Source organism: Sturnira hondurensis, unplaced genomic scaffold (genome assembly GCF_014824575.4).
Source record: "Sturnira hondurensis isolate 20B ecotype Veracruz unplaced genomic scaffold, ASM1482457v3 Scaffold0000780, whole genome shotgun sequence".
NCBI classification, from domain to species: domain Eukaryota; kingdom Metazoa; phylum Chordata; class Mammalia; order Chiroptera; family Phyllostomidae; genus Sturnira; species Sturnira hondurensis.
The window spans coordinates 16,057,176-16,069,809 of NW_028073411.1; the positions used below are offsets into that span (position 1 = coordinate 16,057,176).

General features: G+C 60.1%; 1 protein-coding gene across 2 annotated transcripts in view; it reads right to left on the minus strand.

Moving 5' to 3' along the window:
* JAKMIP1 (janus kinase and microtubule interacting protein 1) overlaps positions 1 to 12,634 on the minus strand; it is a 90,504-nt gene that overhangs the window by 56,990 nt on the left and 20,880 nt on the right. The window lies entirely within an intron of this gene.

The following is a 12,634-nucleotide window of genomic DNA, read 5'->3' on the forward strand; positions in this document are numbered from 1 at the left end:
GGGCCTCGGTTTCCCCACCAGCGAACCGGAGATCTTTCACTGCTGTGACACCCCAGCCAGTGGGAGCTCAACAGGTGGTGCTGTCCGTGCAGACAGGACAAGCGCTGGCCCCTGCGGGTGTGCTGTCCGAGTGCACGGGCGCGAGGCACCCTGCCGCCCAGGGCCGGCGCCCAGGCCACGTGGGAGACCAGGCTCAGAAGGACAAATCAGGATGAGGGGCCTTCTGATTTCTTTACTAACAGCAGGTCTGGATCCACAGCCTGGGAGCCTGTCCCCACAGTGGGAGCCCTAGCTGGTGGCAAATGTGCTTCTTCGAGTAAAGACAGAGAGTGGATGCACTGTCTGCTGGAGACGCACCATCTGCTCGCACCAGCTCGTGCGAGCTCGAGTGGGCCCCGTGCCTCCCTTCCCGCCCTCTGCTCTGCTGCTGCCGTCCCCAGGGGCAGTGCTACAGGCCTCCCTCCGGAGCCCTTCCTGGGCCCCCTCCCCTGCCACCTGCAACCTGACCACCTGCCCCCACTTCCTCCGAAACCAATGCCGACTCTCTAAGTGTTTACCCCCTCCACTCAGCCCCCCAGCTCCCAGGTCCCACCAGGCATGGCTCCGCCTCAGGGGCTTCTCCCCACTCACGAGTCTCCTCCCCCAAAACGTCCACAGTGGCTCCAGCAAACCCACAGCAACTGTGCTGCCCTCTGACGTGGCTACCCAGGCCACGCTGGGCTGGCATCGCCTGCTGACCTATCCTGCCCAATCATTCATTCGTTCCTTCCATGCGACCATTCATTCCTTCCACAAATCTTCATGGGGCCTCTACTCTGCTGGGTGCTGTTCTCAGCACTGGGAACATAAAACAGACCTCTCCCCCACCCACAGCTTCCCCCCGTGACAAGGCTACCCATATGGGGGGCGGGAACTGGAGGGGCCCACCATGGTGCCCGGTGCTGAGCAGGTGCTCAGAGAAGAGCCAGCAGCGGAAGGAGAACTGGGCATGACCTCCACTGCAGGGTGGCTTTCAGGAACGGTTGTGGGCTGGGGGACAGGCCCAGTGCTAACCGAAGCCGTGCAGGTTCCGGGCTGAATGGCGGCTAGAAGCCAGGGATCTGAAGGCTGCAGCGTGCCCACAGCAGACCGGGCGGAGCAACCGCACTTCCAGGCGAGAGGCTCCACGTGGCCGACCCGCTCCCAGCCCAGGGCAGGGGAGCAGCGCCTCCCCATGGTGCTTTCCTCCTGAGCAGAGGAGGGCTCCACGAAGTGCGCGTGGCACCCATCCTCGAAGGGCCTGTCGCCTGGGGGTGCCACACTCACAGCCAGTGGGTGCTGGGCCAGTCTGCGGAGGCCCCGCTGCACAGACTGCTTGTCAGGGCCTTTCTTTGTGAGTCATATTCTTAGTGATGAGAGTAAAACCAGGCTAATTGAAGAAAAAATGGAAGGCTTCAAAGAAAGTTAATTTCCAGTCCCAACCCTCCCCACCCCCCACACACAGCCTTTCCACAGCCTGTCTTCCCAGAAGAAAAGGGCTGGCAGCGGGTGGGCACCCCGTCCAGGCCCGGCTCTGCAGACGTTCGCACTTGACCCTCCGACGTCCGAGGAACGACTCCCACTCTCCAGGGTCCCGGTGAAGTCATGCAGCACGGTGCAGGGCCACCCGGCAGTTAACCAGGGTCTACGACCGGCCTGGCGCTGAGTCCCAGCAGCCCCACCTGTGCGCGAGGCCCAAGGAATGCCCACTTCACCTCCCAAAGATTTTTTTAAAAAGGGCAAAAAGATGACCTAAGTTAAAACGCAGTGTATGTAACTGCTCACAAAGTCCAAACTACACCAGGCTCGCTCTCCACCTTCACAGCCCTTCTCCCCAACCCAGGCTGCAAGCTCCGCCCCTCCCCGCCGCCATCCCACCCACCAGCACAGGGCAGGCCCTCCAGAGCCACCAGGCCGGGGAAGACCAGGCAAGCACTCTTGTCCAGGCTCACACGCCCGGCTCGGACAACGTCGGGCACGCCTCTGCCCTCCTAGCCCCTGCTGACAGAGACACAGCCCCTCTTCTCCTGCCTCCAGCTGCCTACGCGCCACATCCTCCAAGGCCAAGGGCACATTCCTTCCGTCTGGAGACATGCCTGAGTTGACAGAGCTGCCTCTCCAGGGATGATGGTGAGTGGGCCCGGTGCTGTCCCCACCCCTGCTTCGCCGGAGCACAGAACACCCTCCCCATCCGGGAGGGGAGATGAGCAATGCCAACAGCGCAGGCCGTCGCTCCTGGGGCTACCTCGTGGTATCAGCGCAGCCACCGCCATGGTTCTTTGAAGCAGATGCGGGTCTTCTCCCACCCCACCCCCACCTTAGAGAAGGGAAACTGCGTGGCCTGCCCAGGGCCTCGGCCGGGAAGCGGCACCGCCCACCGGAGCTGCATCTGCCTCAGTCTCTCCTGTGGTGCTGGGAACCTCAGGGCGCTGTCTGCAGCTCAGCTCAGCATCAGCAGCCCCAAAAGTCTGATGCGCAGGGACCCAGCCCTGCTCACTCAGCCCGGGGTGGGGGGGAGCTGGGGGGGCCTGCCTCCAGGAATGGCCACGTGCTCCTCTGGCTTCGGAGCAGCACCCTCCAGCCTCAACAGCCTCCCCCAGCATCAGCGGCCGCCTAGCTTCCCCCTGAAACCCGACAGACTCCATCTGGGCCCCAGGAATTGCCCCGATGCCGCCGGCAGGAAGCCGTCTTTCAAGAGCACCTTTGAGAATACAGTTCTCTAAAACCTGCCCCCTCGACTGTGACAGGAAGAGGCAGGCAGCTATGACACAGCTACACCCCAGTCTGCAGTCCCCCTGTTTGAGCAACACCGTCGTCACACCCCCCAAAGGCAGCCGCCTGGCCCCAGAGCTGCAGCAGGTTGCTCTCTGGCACCCTTGGGAGATGCACATCTGTAAAATGGGACGCTCACCTGACCACCCAAGCTCGGTATGTTGTGAGAGGGGAACTCCGTGACAGACAGCACTGAACGTCAGCCCACTGCGCTATGACTACTTCCCGTGGTAATCTCTGCGGTCCTCAGCGCCATGCCCAATGCGCTGTGAACTGCTTCCAGAGGCAGAGGGAGGGAGGAAGGGAGGGAGGAGAGAGAGAAACAGAGATGGGGGAGACAGAAGAGGGAGAGAGGAGGAGGGAAGGGCGACAGGGAGGGAGGGAGGGAGGGAGGGAGGGAGGGAGGACGGGTCAAGAAATCAACCTAAACTAAAACTACCTAACCAACACACAGTGCCCTAAATGGAAGCAAAAAATAACAAAGGTGTTTGCCTTCCAGNAGGCAGAGGGAGGGAGGAAGGGAGGGAGGAGAGAGAGAAACAGAGATGGGGGAGACAGAAGAGGGAGAGAGGAGGAGGGAAGGGCGACAGGGAGGGAGGGAGGGAGGGAGGGAGGGAGGGAGGACGGGTCAAGAAATCAACCTAAACTAAAACTACCTAACCAACAGACAGCGCCCTAAATGGAAGCAAAAAATAACAAAGGTGTTTGCCTTCCAGCCACAGCAGCCCACAGCAGCCCAGGTGAGCTGTCCTAATCACCCACCCTGATCCCAGGGGGAAGCCTGCCACCCTTCCCCAGTGCCACCACCCCCGGCACACCCACCGAGGGGCTGTCTGACCACCGAACCTGGCATCGGAAAAGCCCTCACGACGCAGGCAGTCCCTAAAACAGCACATGGAACATCTGATTCTAACCCCTGGGAGGTGCCTCTCTGGCCCCTAAACTTAAACTCACATGCTTTGACAGTGAACCCAGTGAGACTGGACCCCAGCAGTGGGAGGTCTGCAGAGTCTTCTCACAGGAGGGGGCCGTCCTTAGCACATCTGATAAACCCTCACCACAGCCTGCAGTGGGAGGACAGCCGGTTTTTCTGGAACAAGCCACACCCACGCCCATCCACCACACCCACCTTCCTAGACACAAGGCAGGCAAATCCAGCCAAAGCCACACCACGGAGCCCCAGCAGCCCATCCTGCACCTGGTCCAAATACCTGGCCAGCATCACCAGCACGCGCCTCTCTCTGGGCCTCATTCTGTCCTTTGAAACACGGGCACACGGGCTGGGCAGTGTTGGCAAACCTCAGCCCCAGCTGCCACCCAGAGATCTGCAGGAAGTCCGCACGGCCCGCGCTCACTTCCTTATGCCAACTTCGCAGAGGTGCCGTTCGCTTTAAGGGTGCAGCTCCGAGAGCTTTGGCAATCAAGATAGAGAACACGCGGGGGGAACCCCAAATGGGCCCTCACGCCCCCGTGCCACTTAACCTTTAGCTGCTTAGCATTTTTCTTCAAAATTACTGAGATTTTTAAAATTTGTACACTACTTCAGCCTTATTCCAAGCAATAATATCCTCAAAACCAGAGAATAACATGCTAGTTTTACTTTCTCTGATGTGCACGAAAATAAATACTGTTAAAGTGTTTGCCCACGTGCCACCTCCAATCTTTCTACGTTGCACAAGAGCCCTGTGTTCCCACGCAGGAGTGCTGAGCTCTGAGGCCCCTTCCAGCTCGGGATGCCTGGATTCCACGTCACCCCTGTCACAGAGGCTAGCCAGGTACCTGTACGCAGCAGCAGGTGCCTACTAAACACTTGCTGCTGAACCAGAGTGATGACTCGAGGCCCATCTTTGCCTGTCTGACCCGAGTCCTGCTGCCTGGAGTGGGCAGCCAGCTGGCGCACCAGGGCTGCACGCAGGGCCCGCTGCAGAGGCAGGCAGGCAGGGCGGGGGCGCACAGCAGAGCAGGAACGGGACACGGAGAGAAGCCCATACGTGAACCTGCAGAAGTTAGTCAGTGTGGCGGCTCCAGGCGCTCGGTCCTTTCAGCCCCCAGAGTTATTGTAATAACTTGGTCACTTTCCCGTCAACCACTTGCACTCGAGGCCCTGGAAGACGGCACGTCTCGACTCCCAGAGGGATTTAGCAGGAGAGCTAGAGAGGCAGGTGACGTTCCAAGTCCCAGTTCCACCAGCTACATAATTGAAGGGAAGCCTGCTGTGCCCTTAGCAATTAGGCAAGGAATCTGTCACGTGTCCATGGTCCTTTGTAAAAATTGAAATAGAGAAGGGATAGGGGTGCCTTTCAGCCTAGACAGAGGCTCCACTGGCACAGGGTCCGCCACGCACAGGAACATTGACCCAACTCCCCAGCCGCAAATGCAGCCGCAAATGCAGCCGCAAATGAATCCGCTTTCCACCGAGCAGCAGCCGCCTGCTCACCCAGCCCCCTTGTTACCCAGCCCCACCCCCACCCAGCCCTGCGCTCTGACGCCCCCATCCCCCAGACCCGCTGCTGCGCCTCCGCAGGAGTCGCTTCCCCCCCAGGACAGCCCCTCTTCCCCCTCCACCTGGAAGACTCCTATTCATTCTTCAAAGGCCAAGTTCAACCCTCACTGTCCAGGAGTGACCCCTCAGAGACTCTCGCCCTACTCAGAGCAGAACAGAGCCCTGGGGCAGGGTGCCGGTGTTAGGTGAGGCTGGAGCCAAGTCCTAAAGGGCCTCCCATGCTTGCCTCCTCTGGCAGCGGGAAGCCGGGGAGGGGCTGCAAGCAGGCCAGCGTGGCAGGAGGGCATTTTGGTGAGCAGGTGGGATGCAGGCTGAAACCGGATCTGTGGCAACGATGTCGATCTCCAGCATCAGACCTGCTCAGTCGCCACAGTGCCCAGGCACTGGGTGGAAATAGCGGCAGCCGTCCTTGCCGGTGCACAGCTTTGGCCCCACCACCTTGCGGAGAGCCCACCGCTGTCTCAGCTCCTCTCTCCGCACGTACACCTGATCCCCACCACAGCCGTAAGCAGCAGGCACGGCTGCTGCCCCATTGCAGGGGTGAGGAAGGTATGGCCACGTCAGGAGCCTGCCCCCAAGGGCCCAGTGAGGTGGTGGGGGAGGGCCCCAGGCGGTCAGCCCCCAGGCCAGACACAGAGGGCGGGAGCACCTCAGGGGACTCACCCACACCCCGCAGCAGTCGGCCCAAGTGCCTGACTAGGGAACTTTCATCCTAGGGACACCCGGAGGAGCGCCCCAGGACCCAGCTGCAGGGCCACTCGTNGCACGTCTCGACTCCCAGAGGGATTTAGCAGGAGAGCTAGAGAGGCAGGTGACGTTCCAAGTCCCAGTTCCACCAGCTACATAATTGAAGGGAAGCCTGCTGTGCCCTTAGCAATTAGGCAAGGAATCTGTCACGTGTCCATGGTCCTTTGTAAAAATTGAAATAGAGAAGGGATAGGGGTGCCTTTCAGCCTAGACAGAGGCTCCACTGGCACAGGGTCCGCCACGCACAGGAACATTGACCCAACTCCCCAGCCGCAAATGCAGCCGCAAATGCAGCCGCAAATGAATCCGCTTTCCACCGAGCAGCAGCCGCCTGCTCACCCAGCCCCCTTGTTACCCAGCCCCACCCCCACCCAGCCCTGCGCTCTGACGCCCCCATCCCCCAGACCCGCTGCTGCGCCTCCGCAGGAGTCGCTTCCCCCCCAGGACAGCCCCTCTTCCCCCTCCACCTGGAAGACTCCTATTCATTCTCCAAAGGCCAAGTTCAACCCTCACTGTCCAGGAGTGCCCCCTCAGAGACTCTCGCCCTACTCAGAGCAGAACAGAGCCCTGGGGCAGGGTGTTAGGTGTTAGGTGAGGCTGGAGCCAAGTCCTAAAGGGCCTCCCATGCTTGCCTCCTCTGGCAGCGGGAAGCTGGGGAGGGGCTGCAAGCAGGCCAGCGTGGCAGGAGGGCATTTTGGTGAGCAGGTGGGATGCAGGCTGAAACCGGATCTGTGGCAAGGATGTCGATCTCCAGCATCAGACCTGCTCAGTCGCCATAGTGCCCAGGCACTGGGTGGAAATAGCAGCAGCCGTCCTTGCCGGTGCACAGCTTTGGCCCCACCACCTTGCGGAGAGCCCACCGCTGTCTCAGCTCCTCTCTCAGCACGTACACCTGATCCCCACCACAGCCGTAAGCAGCAGGCACGGCTGCTGCCCCGTTGCAGGGGTGAGGAAGGTATGGCCACGTCAGGAGCCTGCCCCCAAGGGCCCGGTGAGGTGGTGGGGGAGGGCCCCAGGTGGTCAGCCCCCAGGCCAGACGCGGAGGGCGGGAGTACCTCAGGCGACTCACCCACACCCCGCAGCAGTCGGCCCAAGTGCCCGACTAGGGAACTTTCACCCTAGGGACACCCGGAGGAGCGCCCCAGGACCCAGCTGCAGGGCCACTCGTGCACGAGCTGTCTAGAGCAGGAAAGACAGGAACCTCGTCTCCAGTATTGGCCAAACGCCCGACCCGGCCCCTTCGGCGGAGCACGCACACAGCAGGCAGTGTGAAGTCCTCCCACCCGGCGACCTCCCAGGTGCATGTGCAGGCGCAGGTGTCCAGGTCCCACCTTCACAGAATGAAAGGCCACATCTGGAAGGGGCACCTGGCGACCAGAATGCCTGCACAGGAGTGTCTCTGCTCAGCGGTGTCTACAACTGCTGCTGGGGCGACACAGCCACACAGTCAGCTCCCCGAGTGGTTTTGCTCACTGCAGGGTCCGCGGTGCCTGGCACACAGTAGGTGCTCGAGAGTATTCGGCCACCCATCCATCAACGAAGTATTCCGTTTGCAAGTCTGAACGCCTGACCAGTCTGTGGGTGCTGGGGAGCAGGACCTGTGCCCGTCTTCCGCCCTCTGTGTCCCTCACCACGCCAGCCCTGCCAACAGCCAATAGCGCCCTGGCGCCACGTGTTCTAGGGCGTGCGTTTTTTCACTTTTAACATTTCCGAAATCACAGTGCGGTTTTGTAACCTAACCCTGCCATAACTAGCAGTGTGATGGTTCCTTTTTAGTGGTGCAAACACAGTGACGTGTCTGTCCGTCAATGGCATCTGACTGAGAGTTACTAAAATACAGTAACCCGTCTGCGGGTGCTGCAGCGTCCACAGTTCTGATACAAAAGTTAAAGTCGGATGCCAGCACAGCAAACAGATGGCTGTGCATTCCCTTCCTTATGATTTGCAAAAATTAGTCCAACACCATCTGCTGCAAGCTCTCGGTCTCGGCCCCCAGCAGGCCCACCTGGGCAGCCAGCGCTTCGCCGCTGAGATGCAAATCTAGGCCGGATAAAATGACGGGCCCCCGCTCTGCTTCACAGGGACGCTTCTGACAGCACCAGCAGCAGGGTCTCTCTGCACCTGCCTCGGAGGCCACAGGGCGGGCCAGACCCGGGGCCCACCCCCAGCGGCACGGCCCCTGGAGCTCGGCCTGGCACGCAGCCTGTCCACGACAGCTGCTGGCAGAATCTGCCCCTTCCCGATGTGGAACCCTGGCCACGTCACTCTCCGTCTCTGCCCCCTGACCTGGAAAGCGAGGACCCTACGAGTGGGCCACCTTGCAGGGTGCTGTCAGGACTGCAGACAAGTAACGCTCAGCACACAGTGTGCGCTCCAGGAGCCCCAGCTTTTCCCAGGCGCCCCAGAGATCACAGCTTCAGACGAAACACGCTGAAGGCTGGGACCTTCCAGCGCAGGGACAGCAGTGGGTGCTCCTGCCTGCCTGCACGCCCACTTCCAGCGGGGTCTCGGAGATACCACAGACAGCACGGTCCACAGAGGCTCTGCAGTGATGAAGACAGGCGCAGGGTCGTGGCTTCCAGAGCCCTGCTGAATTCCCGCAGCTGCCCCGGCACAGGGCCTGGCTGGAAGAGGCGCCAAGTGACTGTCTGTGAAGTGAAGGTTTCGGCCCTGGCCAGTGTGGCTTCGTTGTTTGGAGTGTCCTCCTATACTCCAAAAGGTCGTAGGTTCAATTCCTGGTCAGCCACATACCCAGGTTGTAAGTTCCAACCCGACCTGGACGTGTGTGAGAAGGTAACCAAGCAACCGATGTTTCTCTCACCCTGATGTTTCTGCATGTGTGTGTGTCTGTCTGTCTGTCTCTCTCTCTCTATAAGCAACGGAAAAAATGTCCTTGGGGGAGTGAGGATAAAAAATTGTTTAAATAAAGGTTTGGGTTTAGAGCCACGGGAGGATATGATCGGGTAGAAAGAAGTGGGGGACATCCCATGGCGTGAGGGTGGAGGGACGATCGCCCCGCAGGGTCTTCGGGGACCGTTCACGCAGGGGCGGCACCCTCAGGCAGGGGACCCACCTTTCCAGTTGGGGAAAGGGCATCTGGTTTGAGGACTTTGGGCTGGAAGTTCGTGTCTCTCTCCTGAGGGACAAAAGTTGGGTTGCCCAGCGAGAGAGGGGAGAAAGTTCAAAGACAGAGGACCCAATGGGAGAATTCAGCACCAGCTGGTCCAGGCCCCTGTGCATCCCAGCTGTGGGGGAGCCCGCGGCCCTGGGTACCCACCCTGGTCTGCACCGCAGCACCGCTCTCAGGTGCGCCGAAAACCGAAACAGAGCAGCCGCAGAAGCAATGTTGGGGAGGCGCAAAGTCCGCACCCACGGATGGCACCACGGCGACTCCGCAGAGGAGAAGCAAGGCCGGGGAAAAATCATCGTAACCTATCACAAGTCAAAACTGCTTTCGGCAACACGCCAACAGGAAAATTAGTGTAAATAATGAAAACGCACTTCCCCCAACAAGAACAAGCACATGGCCAGCACACAGGCAAGGTGGTCAGCCCCACGGGTAATCAAGGGAACGCGGACCGGAACGAGGATTCTCACTCATCCTTTGGCAAAGCGTCGGCTGTTGGCAGGCTCTGGAGGTGCGGCTCCGTGGACTCGTGGTGAGCGCTCACTGGCACAGCCTTTCTGGAACATGCCATGTGTCGGCTCCTGTGAAATTCTTAAATAGGGATCGCCTTTGCTCAACAGCTTGGCTTCCAGAATCGACCCCGAGGGAATCATCGGACGAGGTTTTCCCACAGCGATGGGACAGCAAAGGGCTGACCGGGCGAACCCTGGGCCAGTCAAGCTGCGCGAGCTGTGGGAAGATCGGTCCCCGGTGCCGTGAGCACAGAGGGTCACAGTGCAACCCGCGCCTCAGGGCTAAACCCTCCATGGGGGTGCTCGCGGGCATCCCGGCCCTAACAAAAGCTGTTTCCATTTTCAGGCGGGCACGGAGGCCATGGGAACAAAGAGGATTCTTAGAAACAGAAGGTGGAGCATCCCTACCATGGCAGGGGAAGGAGTGAAGACCAGAGCCATCGGGGAGGGTGGGCTTGGGCTGAGAGGACAGAGAAGGAACCGGGCTAGAGAGAGACATCAGCACCGAGACGGTGAGGTCAACACGTTCCGTCCAAAAGGCACTGGTGGGATTGTTACAGTCCCCAGAGTTGGAGACAGGGCTGAGTGCCAACAAACCACGGCTTCCTGTCCCACGTGCCAGCAGAGACCAACCCACAGGTAAACGTGGAAGGTGGCACCACTGGCCACTGAAGTGGAAGGATCTGGGAATGACCTGCACAGACTGTCCGGGGAAGCGGAGAACAGTCTTACTTCATTGAAACGCAGCAGGACAGGGAACCGAGAACCAGACAGGATAACCCTCAAGGCCACACCCCCAAATCAGCATCCCCCCTTCTTCTCCCCAGATCTGAGCCCCTTCTCATCCCCACCTTTCCCCAGACTCCCCTCCTTTGTCGTGGCTGCTGAAGCGTCCCCACCCTCCACAGGCTCCTTACACTCGGGTCATTCCCACTGCAACAAAGCTGACCCGCCTCTGGCCCAATCCCGCCCGCGCTGGCCTCTCCGCTGCTCCGCAGTCACGGGACTTACCCCACCTGTCACCTGGACTGCACTCCCCCAGCCTCCACTGGCCTCCACTGTTCTCTTCTTACCTGAGACTGGCCCCCACGCACCTCTCCAGCCCCCACTCACCTTCCCTGACCTCCCCCGACCTCCACTCCCCCCATGCCCTGGAGACTGAGCCTGCCTCCAGTAGCCTCACGGGACCACTGAGCGGACTCTGACACCAGGGAGCCCAGCCTTCCTGTGGGACACTGTTCCCTGCGATGATGGCCCCATGTGGTCCGCACAATGACAGTCCCGGTCGTTCAGGGTCACTGGGTCCTTGCCATGCACAGGCGCCATGCGAGAGCACCACAGCCTGCCGTCCGGCTCCAGACTGAAAGGAACTCTGGCACGAATGACGGTGCGGCCTGTGCCTCGGGCGTCTCGCAGAAAAACGGGCCTCGTGGTGGTCACAGCATCATCGGCTGCTCTAAGGAGACAACAGAGCACACAGCTGGAGCACTTACAAGAGTGCCTACTACGTGCACCTGTAATTCTACATTTCACCACCACCACCATCCTACCATCTTCACCTCCCCCACAAAACCACCACCGCCATTACCGCCACCACAACCACGACCACCACCAAGGCCATTGCCACTGCCACCATGACCATCACCACCATCGCCACCATGGCATCACTGCCGCCACCGCCTCCATCGCCATCACCACCATCACGTCACCATGACCATCACCACTACTACACAGTCACAATCTGGTCCCAGCCATCACGAATGTCAGCTCAGGTGGACAAGCAGGAAAAATAATGGGAAAGAAAAGGCTACAGAGCCCGCTGTAACATACAGCATCTCAATTCGCTTCAGCGTTTTTTCACGGCCGAACGCCCAGGGCAAAAACACAAAACTGCAACTGGTGTGGGAAGATGGGAGAGGGACTTGACGTGCCTGGGACGTCGGTGACTCAACATCGCACCCGCCCAGAGCAGGTGTGCGTGAGGGCCGGCCTGAGCTGCTCTCCTCTCCAAACTCCAGCGGCCACCCAGGGCTGGCACCAAATCAGAAAGGGATCCCCAAGGCCTGACTCTCAAAAGTCACTCCGTTTAAGGAAGCACTAAAGGGAAAAATGCCTGATCTGAATCTGGTGAAGTGTGTATTCTTGCAAAGCCATGCAGGCATGTTAGTAAAGTATTACTGATATTTAACATTAATAATCCACAACTAACAGAAGAGGAGAATGTTCCACTTCCCCGGGAGTTCCCCAATGACACCAACCGCGCTGCCAGGACCATGCCACACTGTGCCACGCGGGCATCCCCTGCCCCGGTCTCCTCGCAGCACACACCCTCCGGAACACCGGTCCAGTGCTCTGCATCTCCAGTCCCACCATCAGACCAGCCGGGGCCCCTCCAACCTAAAGGGCGCACAAACTCAGAGAAGCTGCTTGGGCAAGGGATGCCTCCGTCCACCGCCCAACCACACTGGCTCAGAAGCCAGCCCCCCAGCTTCACATCCTGCTGACCTTTCCTGGAGCAGCAGCGCCCCGGATCCCCAGCAGTAATCAGAGGCCCCACGGACAACATTAACCAACCCCAGCTGCAGAAAACAGCACCTCTCATCTAGGAGGAAGGGGTCAGGGTTTAGGCAGGTAAAGACCCAGGCCAGGCCCACTTCTAAACCTGGCACCGCTCCAGCCCTGGCCTCTGCTTTCTTCTGTGACCCCCAGACCCCCAGCAGGCCAGGCCTTACTGAGCCTTGGGGAGAAGAGAGGACACAGCTGGGCCCAGCCCGGGGGCAGCTCACGGTCACCCCATCAGCCTGGCACACGCGGGCATTGGTGCCAGGACAGAGTCAGCCAGGGCATGGGGGCACAGGGCAGTGGCCATGTTCCCCAAAGTGACCCTCTGTCCCCCGATACGCCCAGTACTCTCTCCCAGGGGCTAGGGGGAGTGTTTGAACAAGGCTTCTCTTA